The sequence below is a fragment of the Hylobates moloch genome, unplaced genomic scaffold (genome assembly GCF_009828535.3).
Source record: "Hylobates moloch isolate HMO894 unplaced genomic scaffold, HMol_V3 SCAFFOLD_6, whole genome shotgun sequence".
In the NCBI taxonomy this organism is placed as follows: Eukaryota; Metazoa; Chordata; class Mammalia; order Primates; family Hylobatidae; genus Hylobates; species Hylobates moloch.
In genome coordinates, this window is record NW_026652281.1 from 110768702 (window position 1) to 110787410 (window position 18709).

The window sequence follows — 18709 nt, forward strand, 5'->3', positions numbered from 1 at the left end:
CTTTGGACACTCACTTGCCTTGCTTCCTAGCAAGAGTGGCCCTATTAACTGTCCCATGCCATCTCCACAGTCTTAGAGCCAGGTCCCCTCTATTACTGCCACTACTTCAGATCAAGGAGTCCTGTCTAGCTGGGCATGTTGGCTCACGCCTGTAATCCCAGCACTTTGGGAGGCCGAGGCAGGCAGATTCTGAGGTCAAGGGGTCAAGACCATCCTGGCCAACACGGTGAAACTCCGTCTCTACTAAAAACACAAAAATTAGCTGGGCATGGTGGCACGTGCCTGTAGTCCTAGCTACTCGGGAGGCTGAGGCAGGAGAATTGCTTGAATCTGGGAGGCAGAGGTTCCAGTGACCCAAGGTCATGCCACTGCACTCCAGCCTGAGCAACAAAGCGAGACTCCACCTCACAAAAAAAAAAAAAAAAGAAAAAGAAAAAATTCCTGCCTGAGGCACCAAATGACAGCGAGAAACTGGCCTCCATGCCTATGCATTTGTCAGACTCAAGACCTGGAGCTCTGGCTTCCCCACAGACCTCCTGAAGACGCTACTCAATACAGCACAGTTAATGCCCTGAGGGCTGGACATTGACCAGTGGGAGACTGGGCACAGGAGGAAGCCAGCAGACAAATTCCCCCTTGTTTCTCTGGATGGTCTTTATGGAGATGCAGTGCCCTAAGTCTTCTCTGAAGATACTGTGGAGGCCCAGCACACACACAGCTGCACTTGTTACAAGGCTGTGGCCTGCTCAGCATTTGAGCTTTCTCCTTCCCTGCACCTGCTTCCCTAGGATTTTCCTTCTCCTTGATAAAGTGTTAGCTTATAAACTTTGCCTCCAGTTCTGTATTCTAGAGACCCCAGGCTGAGAGAAGTAACTGGAAGTAAGAGTGGTGACTTTTCAAGAGGGCAGAGGACAAAGTTCCTTCACAGGGGTGCTTAGGCAGAGATATGATTAGATGAGGGGGTGACATACGAGAAGATCTAGCTGGGAGGGCATTTAGGCAGAAGGCCTAGCAGGCATAAAGAAGGAACTGGCTGATGTAGCTAAGCAGAGGGATCCGGGCGAAGAGTTAGAGAAGAGGGAGAGGGCTAGACAAGGACCAGATCACACAGGGTCCTGACAAATACAGTAGCCCTTCGTTATCCACAGGGATATGCTCCAAGACACTTAGTGGATGCCTGAAATCATGGATAGTACTGCACCTGTATATACTGGTTTTTCCCATACATACATACCTATGATACAGTTTAATTTATAAATTAGATACAGTAAGAGATTAACAACAACAATAATTCATAACATATAACAATATAATATAATAAAAGTTATGTGAATATGATATATATCTCTTCCTCTCAAAGTATCTTATTATATGTAATGTTGCAGACCACATTTGACTGCAGGTAACTAAACCTGTGGAAAGTGAAAGTGAAACCTCAAATAAGGGGGAACCACTGTAAGGACTCTAGATCTGATGTTAGCTGTAAGGAAAGCCATGGAGGGGAGGAAGGTGAGCAAGGGTCTATAGTATGTTTTTAATAGATGTCTCTGGCTGCTGTATGAAGAAGAAACTGGATAGAGAGGATAGTGACCAGATGCAAGAGTGAAAGCAGGAAAGACCAGATGCTCAGTTGTCAAGAGGTGCAAAGTGATGTCTAACCCATTATCGTCATCGCTACCATCCAACCAGCACCTAAGGTTTATTAATTGCTAACTATGCCTTGGACACCAGTCCTAGCCCTTTATATGTATTGTCTTTCCTAATCCTCATGACAGCTCTGTAAGATCCTTATTGTATAAATTAAGCTCAAAGAAGTTACCCAGTTTATCTAAGGCAATTTGGCTGGCAAATAGCAGAGCTAGGATTTGACTCAGAGCCTGTCCTCATAATCACTACACAATTCTGTATCAGTTACACACTGTGTGTGTATATGGCAGCTATCACATATCTTAGGATTTATGTACCACAAATAGGTGCCTAGAGAACCTTCTTTTCTGAATCTATTGGTATATTTAGTTGTCCTCGTCATGAACTCTTGTCATATAAAATCAAAACCAAACATGTAGTCTAAGAAATTATGGTAGACATTGTTGATTGGATACTCAAAGTATATTTCTCTCTTCTTTTCTGCATATAGAATGTCAATTCCATTCAGGTGTCTCACCTTCAGCATGGTCTAAGCCAGTCATGAAGCTCTTTTCCAGTGGTGATCAGGGAGCCCAGTTCTGGCTGAGGAGAGGTGAGAGAGTGTCAGCTGGGGAGACAAAAAGGTACACAGGAAGAGGTGGTACCTCTTTTCCCTCTTGATACCGTCATTAAGTATAAGACACCCCTAGACCCACAGCCACCAACTTGTGACCCTGTAAACGGCTAAGTTGACTCATGGAGGGTGGTGGAACAGGGAAAGAAAAAGAACCTAGGTCATTAATGATCTGCGGAAATAACCCATTCTAAAGCTGTCCTACCTTAGGATTTATTTTCCTTCCTACTTAAATCAATTGAGTTGGGTTTTTCTGTTACTCAAAGTAGAAAACACATCAAATGAAAACGAAGTCAAAATGTAAATAAAAACCTGATGCATTGTTTGACTGGCTTCAGGCACACAGCATGGGAGGCAAATGCTATTAATATGGGCATCATCCCCACTTTCCATGTCAAGATGCATTTTGTACATTATTTGCCAAGAACCCCAAGCTGGTCAGCGGTTGAAGTCTCCTGACTCCAACCCAGTGCTGAGACATATGGTAATTTTCAGTCATGGAGAACATTTAATTAACTAAGACCCTCCATTTCCTAATTGCAGTAAATAAAAACAGTGGGCATATAACAACTGACATGAACAGGATGCTTTAAAGCTGACAAATGCATGCACATACATCAGCATTGCCTAGCCATATGTGACTTGCAAGCCTTTCACTACAACCCTCTTCAAAACATTTTAAAATAGTTTTACCATTTTGGTGTAGTATATAACAAAGAAGTGATTTGAAGTTTAAACAGATTATTTCAGAGTATCATATTAAATGTTATCTTCTAAAATTGGCTTTAATGCAATCATTAATAACATTCATGAAATACAGTCATTACAGATAAGTTTCCGTTTTGTATCATTTAACAAGTGTATAACATTTAATTTTTATTTAATTAAATGAAATAAAGCATCATTTTCTGACACATATGCTAAAAAATGATGTCATATCTAGTTTGGGGATAGAATGTATACGAAAAAGTGTTTTAGGACTTAAATCCTTGACAGTGCCTCAAGTATAGGCAAAAAATTGTCTTTCAAGAATTGGTATCTAAAATTCTGGAATTTCATGCTTTAAAACACTACCATTTTATTTATATATTTTCTTTGTTTTGTTTATAAATGGCAGGAGGGGAAAGATTTCAGGCCACTATTTCCAAGCACTCTGCAAATAACATATTGTGGGTGTGGATACAGCCTTTATTCTCAACACATGAAAAACCAAACTGAATATAATTGTCACTCTATTTTTCTCTTTTTAACACTGTTTTTGAAGTATGAAAGACAGCTTGATAGTCTATATATAAGGATTTTTATCAGATGAATGCGATTTACAGATTGGTGAAGGTAATTTTGAAGCAAAATTGTAGACTTCCCATTTTTTGCTCTTAATTAGCTTGTATTTCATCATCAGGTTCCTTATGTTTCTAGTCTTTAAACACAGCCTATTATGGGCACAAATCAAACATATATGACTAAGAAAAACACCAATTTAAAATTATAACAGTCTCAAGCATCCCAGCAGTCAGTGATGCTCAACCAAGAGATAAACTGAGTAAAGGAACCATAAGTGTCCTCATCTGCCTTCCTCCACCTAACCACTGTGTGTGCTTGCTTGTTACATATCAACAGGCTTTCAGTCTTTTATTACAAATGGAAAAAACTGTGGTGATCAGGGAACACTTCTACACTGCTGGTGGGAATGTAAACTAGTACAGCCACTATGGAAAACAGTGCGGAGATTCCTTAAAGAACTAAAAGTAGAACTACCATTTGATCCAGCTACTGGGTATCTACTCAGAGGAAAATAAGTCATTATTCGAAAAAGATACTTACACATGCATGTTTATAGCAGCACATTCATAATTGCAAAATCATGGAACCAACCCAAATGCTCATCAATCAACGAGTGGATAAAGAAACTGTTGTATATATATATATACATGACAGAATACTACTAAGCCATAAAAACAAATGAATTAAGAGCATTTGGCCAGGCTTGGTGGTTCACGCCTGTAATCCCAGCACTTTGGGAGGCTGAGGCAGGCGGATCACAAAGTCAGGAGATCGAGAACATCCTGGCTAATACGGTGAAACCCCGTCTCTACTAAAAATACAAAAAATGAGCCGGGCATGTTGGCATGTGCCTGTAGTCCCAGCTACTCGGGAGGCTGAGGCAGGAGAATGGCGTGAACCCAGGAGGTGGAGCTTGCAATGAGTCGAGATCACGCCACTGCACTCCAGCCTGGGCGACGAGCGAGACTCCGTCTCAAAACAAAAAACAAAAAACAAACAAAAAAAGAGCATTTGCAGTGACCTGGATGAGATTGGAGACTATTATTCTAAGTGAAGTAACTCAGGAATGGAAAACCAAACATCGTATGTTCTCACTGATATGTGGGAGCTAAGCTATGAGGACACAAAGGCATAAGAATGATACAATGGACTTTGGGGACTTGGGGGAAAGAGTTGGGAGGGGGTGAGGGACAAAAGACTACAAATATGGTGCAGTGTATTCAGCTCAGGTGAAGAGTACACCAAAACCTCACAAATCACCACCAAAGAACTTACTCATGTAACCAAATACCACCTGTATCCCAATAACTTATGGAAAAATAAAATAATAAAAATTTTAAAAAAACAAATGGAAAAAACCTAATATATCACTTAGTGGTTTTTTGATTTTTTTTAGTTTTGAAATAATTCTAGATTCACATACATTTGTAAGAAACAATACAGAGAGATCTTGTGTACTCTTTACCCAGTTTCCTCCAATGGTAACAACTTGAAAAACCATAGTACAGTATCACAACCAGGTTATTGACATGGATAAAATGAAGATAAATGGCAGTCCCATCACAAGAATCCTTTCTGTGGCCCTTTTATGCCCATCCCACCTCCCTTCTCTCTCTCCCTCCCCCCTTACCCTAATCTCTGGCAACCTTCACTTTTTTCTCATTTTTATAATTGTGTCATTTTAAGAATGCTATGTAAAGGGAATCATACAACATGTAACCTTTGGTAGATTGGCTTTCTTTGCTCAGCATAACTACCTTGAGAATCATACAAGTTGTTTCATGTGTCAATAGTTTTGCTCCTTTGTATGACTGAGTAGTATTCCTGGTATGGAAGTGCCACATTTGTTTAACCACCTGGCTTTTTCTATTTTTTGGTGATTACAAATAAAGTTGCTATAAATATTTGTGTACAGGTTTTTGTGTGAACATAAATTTTCATTTTTCTGGGATCTATGCCCATGAGTACAATTGTTGGCTTGTATGATAGTTACATGTTTACTTCTTTAAAAAAGTGGCCAATTTCGAATAAAAATGTTTCATGAAAAAGCCAAAAAATAAAAGAACAGCAAAATTATTTTTCAGAATAGCTAAACTATTTTACCCTCCTACTAGTAATGTATGAGTGATTCCATTTCTCTGCATCCTTGCCTGCATTTGGTGTTGTCACTATTTTTTATTTTAGCCATTCTGACAGGTGTGTGGTTTTAACTTACATTTCTCTAATGGCTCATGATGTTGAACATCTTTTCATATGCTTATTTGTCATCTGTATATCCTCTATGGTGAAATATCTCTTCATTCTAATTGCATTGTTTGGTTCTTTTACTGTTGAGTGTTGAGAGTTTTTTGTGCATTCAGGATGCTAGTTCTTTGTTGGTGTGGTTTAGAAATGTTTTCCTCCAGTCTCTAGCTTGTTTTTCCAATCTCTTAACAGGGTCTTTTGCAGAGCAAAAGTTTTTAATTTTGATGCAGTCAGACTTATCATTTTTTTCCCTTTTGTGGGTCTTGCTTTTGGTGTCAAGTCTAAATACAAAATCCCAAAGATTTTCTCCACTTTTTAAATAAAAGTTTAATAGTTTTATGTTTTACAATTAAGTCTGTCACCCATTTTGAGGGGATTTTTATACAAGGTCTGAGACTTAGGATGAGGGTCTTTTTTTTTTCCTACAAATGTCCAGCACCATTTGTTGAAAAGGCTATCCACTGATTTATTTTACATCTTTGCCAAAAATCAACTGGGTAGAAATTGCAAGGGTCCCTGAATAGCCAAAACAATCTTTTAAAAGAAGAACAAAGTCAAAGGGCTCACACTTCAATGCTTACTACAAAGCTGCAGAAATTAAGAGTGTGGTACTGGTATAAGGACAGACATATAGACCAATGGAATAGAATTGAGAGTCCAGAAATACACATCTATGGCCAACTGATTTTCAATGAGGGTTCTAAGACTATACAATGGAGAAAGAACTATCTCTATGACATTTGGCCCTGGGATAACTCGATATCCACATGCAAAAGAATGTGTTTAGACCCCTACCTCACACCAAATTTAAAAACTGACTTAAAATTGATTTACAACCTAAATATAAGAGCTAAAAACATAAACTCTTGGGGGGAATCATAGGAGCAAATCTTCACGACCTTGGATTTGGCAATGTATCCTTAGATATAACACAAAAAGCATGAGTAACAAATATAAATAAATTTGAGTTTATCAAAACTTAAAAACTTTTGTGTATCAAATAACCTTATCAAGAAAGTAAAAAGACAACCCACAGAATAAGAGAAAATATTTGCATATATATCCGATAAGGAAAAAGAACTTGCATGACTCCACAACAAAAAGATGAATAACTCAATTACAAGCTAGGCAGAGGACTTGAACAAACATTTCTTCAGAGAAGATATACAAATGGCTGAATATTTGCATTAAGGAAATACAAATCAAACCACAATTATGTACCGCTTCATACCCACCACCAGGAAGGCTATAATAATATATATTTTAAAGGAAAATAACAAGTGTTGGTGAGGATATGAATCACTGGAAGCCTCATACCTTGCTGATAGAAATGCAAAATTGTTCAGTCGTGGAAGACAGTGTGGCGGGTCCTTAAAAGTTAAACATAAAATGGTCATATGATCCAGAAATTCCACCCCTAAGTATATGCCCAAAAGAATTGAAAATAAGCGCTCAAAAATTTGCACATGAATATTCGCAGCAGCAATACTGACAACAGCTAAAAGGTAAAAACAACTCAAATGTTCATCAATGGAAAAATAGATAAATGAATTGTGGTATATGCATACAATGGAATATTATTTAGCCACAAAAGGAATAAAGTATTGATACATGCTACAACACAGCTGAATCTCAAAAGCATGTTAAGTGAAAGAAGGCATACACAAATTGTCACATATTATATGATTCTTTTAATATGAAAGATTCAGAATAGGTAAATCCATAGAAACAAAGCAGATTGGTGGTTGAAAGAAGGAATAGAGAGTAACTACTTCCCATAAGGTATGGGGTTTTATTTTGGGGTAATGAAAATGTTTTGAAACTAGCTAGAGGTGATGGTAGCACAACATCGTGAATATGCTAAATGTCACTGATTTGTTCATTTTAAAATGGTTAATTGTATATGAATTTCACTTCCAAACAAAAAAATACTCAAGCACATTTTGTGGGTTTATTTCTGTGTACTCTATTCTCTTCCATTGATCTATGTATCTGTTTCTCTGACAATATCACATAGTTTTGATTTCTATAGTTATGTCTTGAAATCAGCAATTCCTTACAATTTTTCTTTTTTTCAAAATTATGTTAGCTATTCTTGGTCTTTTATCTTTCTGTATAAATTTTATAATCATCTTGTCTATATCTACAGAAAATCCCATTTTAATTTTGGTGGGAATTTTGTTAAACCTGTGTATCATTTTGGGGAGAACTGACATTTTACTATGTTGAGTATGTCTCTTCATTTATTTAGATCTTCTCTCGTTTCTTTCATTACTTTTTAGTAGTTTTCTCTTTATTTCTCTTGGTATATAATTCTTTTTATATTTTGTTGTATTCTCTACTAATATTTCCATTAAGAATGTTTGTGTCTATATTCATGAGAGATATGGGTCTTTAGTGTTTTGTTTTTTTTTTGTAGTGTTTTTGTCTGGTTTTGGTATTAGGGTAATACTAGCTTCATAACATGAATTGAGACATGTCCCTTCGTCCTCTGTTTTCTGGAAAAGATCATGTAGAATTGGTGTTAGGTCTTCAAACATTTTGTAGAATCCTCCAGTGAAACCATCTGAGCCAAAGATTTTCTTTTGGGGAATTTTTAGTTGTTAATTCAATTTTCCTAATAGTTATAGGACTATTTAAATTACCTTAATATTGGAGGAGTTGTGGAAGTTTGTGTGTTTTGAAGAATTATTTCATTTCGTTTTAGTTGTCAAATTTATGTGTATAGAGTGGTTAATATTACCTTATTCTTTGATGTCTATAGAGTCTATAATAATGTTCCTTGTTTAATTTCTGGTATTGGTAATCTGTGCCTTCTCCCTTTTTTACTTTTGTCAGACTTTCTTAAGGTTTGGTGTCAATTTTATTGATCTTTAAAAATAACTCTTTGTTTCATTGATTTTTCTCCATTGGGTTTTTGTTTTCAATGTCATCAATTTCTTTTCTTATTTTTATTATTTCCTTAGTTCTGCTTGCTTTGGATCTATTTTAGTCTTCATTTTCTAAGCTCTCGAGGTGTGAGCTTAGATTATTTGAGACAGTTCCATATATATATATATAAAATTTGTGCGTGAGTGTGTGATAGAGACAGGTTTCTCCCTGTTGCCCAGGCTGGTCTTGAATCCTGAGCTCAAGCAATTCACCTGCCTCAGTTTCCCAAAGTACTTGGATTACAGGTGCAAACCACCTCACTTGGTCCTCTTTTCTAAGGTATGCATTTAGTGCTATAACTTTCCCTCTCAGAACTGCTTTATGTCCCATAAATTTTGATATGATGTGTTCTCATTTTCATTCAGTTTAATATTTTTTTTTTATTTCCTTTGAGACTTCCTCTTTGACCCATGGATTATTTAGAAGTGTGTTGTTATGTTTCCAATTGTTTGGAAATTTTCCTGTACCTTTCTATATGGATTTCTAGTTTTGCTCCATTGTGGATAGAGAATGCACCCCACATGGTATAAATTCTTTCAAAGTTAGTGAGGTTTGTTTTATGGCCCAGTATATGGTCTATTTCGTTACATGTTTTGTGTGCACTTTTAAAAATGTGTATTCTGCTGTTGTTGGGTGGAGTACTCTGCAGCTATTGATTGGATCCTGTTTGTTGATGGTGTTCTTGAATTATTCTTTACCTTTGCTGATTTTCTATCTAGTTGTTCTAACAATTGTTGAGAGAGCAGGTATTGAAGTCTCCAACTATAACTGAATGTGTCTGTCCCTCCTTTCAATTCTTTCAGTACCCACTTCACGTATTTTGCAGCTCTATTTATGCTGCATACACATTTAGGATTGCTATATCTCCTTGGAAGACTAACCCTTTAACCATTATATGATGTTCCTCTCTGTCTCTGACTTTTTTTTTTTTTTTTTTTGCTATGAAGTCTACTGTATTAAGCTGTCCGCACATTGCTAATAAAGACATTCCCAAGACTGCGTAATTTATAAAGAAAAGGGGTTTAATTGACTCATAGCTCCACGTGGCTGAGGAGGACTCACAATCATGGCAGAAGAGCAAGGGATGTCTTACATGGCAGCAGACAAGAGAATGAGAGCCAAGCAAAAAGGGGTTTCCCCTTATAAAACCATCAGATCTCGTGAGACTTATTCACTACCATGAGAACAGTATGGGGGAAATCACTTTCCTGATTCAATTATCTCTCACTGGGTCCCTCCCGTGACACATGGGAATTATGAGAGCTACAATTCAAGATGAGATTTGTGTGGGGACACAGCCAAACCATATCATCTATATTATCTGCTGTTAATAAAGGTACTTTGAATTCTTTTGATTAATGTTTGCATACTTTTACATTCAACCTGCCTATAATGTTATATTTGAAGTGAATTTCTTATAGACAGCATATAGCAGGATTATGTTTTTTTAATCCATTCTGAAGATCTCTTTTAATAGCCTATTTAGACCATTTACATTTAATTGACATGTCAGTGCTTAAGCCTACCATTTTATTTTTTGTTCTGTGTATGTTTTCTCTTTTTCATTTCTGTTTTCTTTTTCCTGCCTTCTTTCAAGTTAAACTTCTAAGATATATTTATATATAATATTTTTGTATTACTTATATTTATTTTTATTCAATTTGTATTTATCTGTAGTGTTTTTGAGTGTATCTCTTTGTATCACTTTTACCTGGCTGCTTTAAGAATTACATTATGTAAAACTCACTCAAAACCACACAACTCATGGAAACTGAACAACCTGGGTAAATAAGAAAATGAAGGCAGAAATAAATAAGTTCTTTGATACCAGTAAGAACAAAGACACAACTACCAGAATCTCTGGGACACAACTAAAGCAGTGTTTACAGGGAAATTTATAGCACTAAATGCCCACAGGAGAAAGCATGAAAGATCTAAAATTGATGCCCTAACATCACAATTAAAAGAACTAGAGAAGCAAGAGCAAACACATTCAAAAGCTAGCAGAAGGCAAGAAATAAGCAAGATCAGAGCAGAACTGAAGGAGATAGAGAGACAAAAAAAAACACTTCAAAAAAATCAATGAATCAGGGGCTGGTGTATTTTTTGTTTGTTTTTTTGTTTTTTGTTTTGTTTTTGTTTTTGAGATGGAGTTTTGCTCCTGTTGCCCAGGCTGGAGTGCAATGGCACAATCTCAGCTCACTGCAACCTCAGCCTCCTGGGTTCAAGTGATTCTCCTGCCTCAGCCTCCTGAGTAGCTGGAATTACAGGCATGCGCCACCATGCTTGGCTAATTTTGTATTTTTTAGTACAGAGGGGGTTTCTGCATTTTGGTCAGGCTGGTCTCGAACTCCCGACCTCAGATGATCCTCCCACCTCGGCCTCCCAAAGTGCTGGGGTTATAGACGTGAGCCACCGTGCCCAGCCACCAGGAGCTGTTTTTTTTGAAAAGATTAACTAAATAGATAGACCGCTAGGCCAGACTAATAAAGAATAAAAGAGAGAAGAATCCAATAGACACAATAAAAAAAATGATAAAGGGGATATCAACACTATTCCCACAGATATACAAACTACCATCAGAGAATACTATAAACACCTCTATGTGAATAAGCTAGAAAATCTAGAAGAAATGGATAAATTTCTGGACACATACACCCTCCCAAGACTAAACCAGGAAGAAGTCAAATCCTTGAATAGACCAATAACAAGTTCTGAAATTGAGGCAGCAATTAATAGCCTACCAACCAAAAAAAGCCCAGGACCAGACAGATTCACAGCCAAATTCTACCAGAGGTACAAAGAGGAGCTGGTACCATTCCTTCTGAAAGTATTCCAAACAACAGAAATAGAGGGACTCCTCCCTAACTCATTTTATGAGGCCAGCGTCATCCTGATACTAAAACCTGGCAGAGACATAACAAAAAAAATTTCAGGCCAATATCCCTGATGAACATCAAGGCAAAAATCCTCAATAAAATACTGGCAATCCGAATCCAGCAGCATATCAAAAAGCTTATCCACCATAATCAAGTCAGCTTCATCCCTGGGATGCAAGGCTGGTTCAATATATGCAAATCAATAAATGTAATCCACCACATGAACAGAACCAATGACAAAAACCACATGATTATCTCAATAGATGCAAAAAAGGCCTTCGATAAAATTCAACACCTCTTTATGCTAAAAGCTCTCAATAAACTAGGTATTGATGCAATGTATTTCAAAATAATAAGAACTATTTATGAAAAACCCACAGCCAATATCATACTGAATGGGCAAAAGCTGGAAGCATTCCCTTTGAAAACTGGCAGAAGACAAGGATGCCCTCTCTCACCACTCCTATTCAACATAGTATCAGAAGTTCTGGCCAGGGCAATCATGCAAGAGAAAGAAATAAAAAGTATTCAAATAGGAAGACAGGAAGTCAACTTGTCTCTGTTTGCAGGTGACATGATTGTATATTTAGAAAACCCCACTGTCTCAGCCCAAAATCCCCTTAAGCTGATAAGCAACTTCAGCAAAGTCTCAGGATACAAAATCAATGTGCAAAAATCACAAGCATTCTTATACACCAATAACAGACAAACAGAGAGCCAAATCATGAGTGAACTCCCATTCACAGTTGCTACAAAAAGAATAAAATACCTAGGAATCCAACTTACAAGGGATGTGAAGGACCTCTTCAAGGAGAACTACAAACCACTGCTCAAGGAAATAAGAGAGGATGCAAACAAATGGAAAAACATTGCATGCTCATGGATAGGAAGAATCAATATCATGAACATGGCCATATTGCCCAAAGTAATTTATAGATTCAATGCTATCCCCATCAAGCTACCATTGACTTTCTTTACAGAATTAGAAAAATAACTTTAAATTTCATATGGAACCAAAAAAGAGCCCATATAGCCAAGACAATCCTAAACCAAAAGAACAAAGCTGGAGGCATCATGCTACCTGACTTCAAACTATACTACAAGCCTACTGTAACCAAAACAGCATTGTACTGGTACCAAAACTGATATATAGACCAATGGAACAGAACAGAGACCTCAGAAGTAATGCCACATATCTACAACGACCTAATCTTTGACAAACCTGACAAAAACAAGCAATGGGGAAAGAATTCCCTATTTAATAAATGGTGTTGGGAAAACTGGCTAGCCATGTACAGAAAACTGAAACTGGACCCCTTCCTTATGCCTTATACAAAAATTAACTCAAGATGGATTAAAGACTTAAATGTAAAACCTAAAACCATTAAAGACCCTAGAAGCAAACCTAGGCAATACCATTCAGGACACAGGCATGGGCAAAGACTTCATGACTGAAACACCAAAAACGATGGCAACAAAAGCCAAAATTGGCAAATGAGATCTAATTAAACTAAAGAGCTTCCGCGCAGCAAAAGAAACTATCATGAGAGTGAACAGGCAACCTACAGAATGAGAGACTATTTTTGCAATCTATCCATCTGATAAAGGGCTAATATCCAGAATCTACAAGAAACGTAAACACATTTACAAGAAAAAAACAAACAACCCCATCAAAAAGTGGGCGAAGGATATGAATGGACACTTCTCAAAAGAGGACATTTATGTGGCCAACAAACATATGAAAAAAAGCTCATCATCACTGGTCATTAGAGAAATGCAAATCAAAGCCACAATGAGATACTATCTCACACCAGTTAGAATGGCCATCATTGAAAAGTCAGGAAACAACAGATGCTGGAGAGGATGTGGAGAAATAGGAATGCTTTTACACTGTTGGTAGGAGTGTAAATTAGTTCAAACATCCTGGAAGACAGTGTGGCAATTCCTCAAGGATCTAGAACCAGAAATACCATTTGACCCAGCAATCCCATTACTGGGTATATACCCAAAGGATTATAAATCATTCTACTATAAAGACAGATGCACACGTATGTTTATTGCAGCACTATTCACAATAGCAAATACTTGAAACCAACCCAAATGCCCATCAATGATGGACTGGATAAATAAAATGTGGCATATATACACCATGGATTAATATGCGGCCATAAAAAAGGATGAGTTCATGTCCTTTGCAGGGACATGGATGAAGCTGGAAACCATCATTCTCAGCAAACTAACAGAGGAACAGAAAACCAAACACCGCATGTTCTCACTCATAAGTGGGAGTTGAACAATGAGAACACATGGACACAGGGAGGGGAACATCACACACTGGGGCCTGTTGTGGGGTAGGGGTTAGGGGAGAGATACCATTAGGAGAAATACCTAATGTAGATGATGGGTTGATGGGTGCAGCAAACCACCATGGCACATGTATACCTATGTAACAAACCTGTACGTTCTGCACATGTATCCCAGAACTTAAAGTATAATAATAAAAAAGAATTACATCATATATACATAACATTACACAGTCTTACTAGTTTCATAATTTTACCAGTTCAAGTAAAGTATATTACCTCCCTTTACCCTCCCCTGTTTATAAGGGTCTTAAATATTTTCTCTACATACATTTATAACCACATCAGATGGTGTTATAATTTTTGCTTCAAATATCAAACATAATTTAGAAAACTCAGGAGGAAAGGGAAAATCTGTTGCATTTACCCATATTTCAGCTTACTGTGATTTTTCTTCTTTCTCAATGTTCCAAAATTCCATTTTTAATTTCTTTCTTTTTAGAAAACTTCCTTTAGACATTCTTTCAGGGTAGTTCTGCTGAAGTCAAATTATCTTAGTTTTCCTTTTCCTAAGAATTGTCTTAATTATCATTTTATTCCTGAAGAATATTTTCTCTAGATATGGGATTCTGGGTTGACAGTTGTTATTCTTTCATCAGTTGAAAAAGGTTGTGCTACTTCCTTCTGGCCTCCATAGTTTTGTGTTTTTTGTTTTTTGTTGTTGTTGTTGTTGTTTTCTTTTGAAACAGGGTCTTGCTCTGTTCCCCATCCTGGGGTGCAGTGGCATGATCATGGCTCATTGCAGTCTCAACCTCCTGGGGCTTAAGCAATCCTCCCAGTGCAGCCTCTCAAGTAGCTGGGACCGTAGGTACATGTCACTGCACTCAGCTAATTTTTTTTGTATTTTTGTAGAGATGGGCTTTCACTGTGTTGCCCAGGCTGGTCTTGAAATTCTGGGCTCAGTGATCCACACAACTTGACCTCCCAAAGTGTTGGAATTACAGCTGTGTACCACTGTGCCTGCCCAGCCTCCATAGTTTTTAATAACTCCTCTGTCATTCACATTATTTTTGCCATATAAAGTCTCATTTCTCTCTTGTTGCTTTCAGTATTTTTTTATTTGTCCTTAATTTTCCGAAATTTTATAAATTATCTTGGTGTGGATTTATCCTGCTTGGAGTTTGGTAACCTCCTCGAATGTATAGATTGAGTCTTTTGTTACATTTGGCAAGTTTTCAACCATTATTTCTTTGAGTGCTTTTTGAGCCCTGCCCTCTTTCTCCCTTCCTTCCAGGACTCTAATAACATAGGTCCCACAGCTTCCTGAGACTCTGTTAATTTCAGTCTATTTTCTCTACTATTTTCAGATTGGGCAATATATTGTTCTATCTTCAAAGTCACTAATTATTTCCTCTGTCCCCTCCAATCTGCTATTGAACCCATTCATTAAATTTTTTTATTTCAGTTACTGTATCTTTCAGCTTTTACATTTTTATTTGGTCCTTCTTTATATCTTTTATTTCTTTGTTGAGACTTTCTCTTTTTTTCATTGATTTCAAGTGTGTTTCTAATTGCTTACTGAAGCATTGTCATGATGCCTGCTTTAAAATCTTATCAAATAATTCCAACATCTCTGCCATTTCAGTGTTGGCATCTGTTGATTGTATTTTTCATTGTTTGATATCTTCCTGGTTGGTTGTATGATGAATGAGTTTTGAATGAAACCTGGCCAATTTGAATATTATGTTCTGAAACTCTGGATCTTATTTAAACTTTCTGGTTTAACCAGCTTTCTCTGACATCACTCTAGTAGGAGAAGGGACAAAGGTGTCATCTGTTACTCCCCAGTGGGTATAGAAGCCCAAGTTCAATACTTAGTGTCCGTTGAACCGAGAAGAGGGAGAGGCTCCTTGTTGATGCTTGGCAAGGGTAGGAATTCAATCTTCCTATTAGGCCTTCACTGAAATCTCCCTGGCAGGGAATGATAGGAGTGGCTCATTATGGCTCACCACATGGCTTCCACTGACATCATCGGGGGGAGAGAGGTGGTGGGAGAGTGGCCTTGTTACCAAGGGACAAGCAGTGGTGGTAAAGGTCCTGACTCTCCACTAGGCCTCCTCCAATGCTACCTCAATGGCAAAGAGAAAGGGTGCCTTCTTCCTGCTAGTGGGGTACAAAACCAGGCTCCCTACTTGGCCATCTCTGACACCATTGTGGTGAGGGTACTGGGGCACCTTGTTTCAGCCTGGCAAGTATGGTAGTCTAGGATCCCTACTTGGCCTTTGTTGGTGTGTGTGGGGATGGGGTCACAGGTCTTTCTGGGATGGTTGGGTGAAGTAGACTGGTTAATGTCTAAAAGTTTTCTGTCTTGCTAGGTTGCCTCTTTCTTGGTCCTTTGGCTAGAGTGAACAGGCTTTTCTCTTTTTTATTTTCCTCTGTACCTGTTGGCATTTCCCGATTGCTGCCTCTTCAGCTCCAAGTCTGGAACATATGAGGCAAAAAGAAAACCCAGGGAACTCATCTCTGTGACATTCTTTGGGTCCTAAATTCCCTAATGAGTCTGCCTTCTTCTCCTCACCTCATGTCTCTTTGCAATGTCCAGGGATTTTAGCTGTATTTAACAGGAAGAATGGGGTGGGGGTGAGGAGAAATGTCTACTCCATCATCCTAGTAGTGAAAGTTCATTTGTTTATTGTAAAAATAGGAATCTGTACTCTCTAGAATATCTCCAGTTGTGAGGTACTTCAACTGAGATTGAGTTGAGATGACATCAACTGAGATTTGTGATATGTCAGACATGTTACTAATTGAGAAAATAACTACATGATAAGGTTCTCACGCCTGTTCCCCCACCATTCTTTGTCTAATCTTCTCCAGAGAGTACCATCATACTCTACAGCAAATAGCATGACAATTAATTTCCCCCAGGATTCAGACACAATATGGATTGGAGAGTACTGCCTTGTTCATCCAGAGCTTAGTTATAAATATATTGTTTTTAAAACAATAGACTCCAGACAACAGGATCTCTTATTTATTGCATCCTTGGTGGAAGGTAAAGGAATAAATAGTTCCTCTACTTGGCACTTTATTGATCTCTTGCCTATTTTATTCTTTTTTAAAAAAAAAAACATAGACACTATAATGTCATCCCATCTGTTCTTTATGTCTAAGTTGGAGTGGAAAGCAGTCCCCGATAGTTTACATATGAAGGCAGTTAGGAAGAGAGGATACATTGGTTTCAGGAGGCTTCAGTGATGCGTCATATGCATGATGTACTCTGAGGATCAGACTCCACAGGGAGTGAATGATTAAAACTCAACAGGACTGCTGTGGTCAGAGAAGACAAGGTAGCCTCCAGAGAGCACTGCACTTACATGCTTAATAACAGTAGGTCTTGATGTGAAGTAATCCAATTGCTTCCACAATAAATGTGGAAAAGGATGACAGCTACATCCCTGATATATGTATATGGGAAAGTGTGTGGACCAGACGTCTTACCAGTTCATTAAAACTGCCTTGGCAGCCAGGCACAGTGGCTCATGCCTGTAATCCCAGCACATTGGGAGGCCAAGGTGGGCAGATCACCTGAGGTCAGGAGTTCAAGACAAGCCTGACCAACATGGAAAAACACCGTCTCTACTAAAAATACAAAATTAGCCATGTATGGTGGCACATGCCTGTAATCCCAGCTACTCGGGAGGCTAAGCCAGGAGAATTGTTTGAACCCAGGAGGTGGAGGTTGCATTGAGATGAGATGCACCATTGCACTCCAGCCTGGGTGACAGAGCGAGACTCCGTCTCCAAAAAAAAAAAAAAGAAAAAAACTATCTTGGCTCCTACTTTCTGTGTTTGCAAAAACAAACAGTGAAAATATCATCACTCCTTTCTCTTCCCCCAGAAAAATCCAGCCGAGTTCAACTTAAGCCCAATGGTGAGAGGAGAGGTCCTGCTGTGGGTACAAATGACCCTGGGTATGAGAAGGAGGCAGTAAAATCACCACAGTACAGTGTCACCTCATAGTGCATGGCATCACGTGAGCAGGGACTCTGTGCTGTCATCATTATATCCCACGGCCCAAGTCAGCACCTGGCCTATAATAGTCCCTCAATAAATATATGTTGAATGAATGAATAAACAACCTTGAGGGGCTGTTAGGACAAATGACTGTTTCATAGAGATATTTACTGGGTTCTGGTTATATTCAAGGCAAGACCAAGAATCAAAGACCCAGAGGTCCCAGAACAGAAGCTGAGATTCATTGGGGAGTTTATAGTCTGGCAGGGAGAGAGGCCGGGCTCATCTGCCACAGTGAAACTCAGCAGCCTGAGAGCTCCACTCTTTGAGTGGGATAGAAAGGAAGGGCTGTGGGAATTCCAAAGTTGTGTTTTGGGACTCAGCAGTCAGGAAGCCCAGCCTGTGGGCTCTTTGAGGACATAGGCAGGGTCTTTTACATGTCTAAACCCCTTGGTGTCCAGTGCTGGATCTGATTCACAGTAAACACTCAACAAAGGTTTACTGAATAGTGAATAAATAAAATGACCTGGTTCTTCCACCTATGAGCTGTGCAACCTGAGACAAGGCATCTAACCTCTCTGTGCCTCAGTTTTCTTTTCTACAAAATTGGAACAATAATAGAACCTACCACTTAAGGGTTACTATGAGGACTAAATGAGTTAATGTATGTAAACTACTCATTTAGTTGAGAGTAGGCACTATGTAAATATTTGCTGTTATGATTATTATTGTTGTTATGTCTAAATGAATGGATCGTTTTTAACAGGATCCTAGAGATGATTTTAATAGAT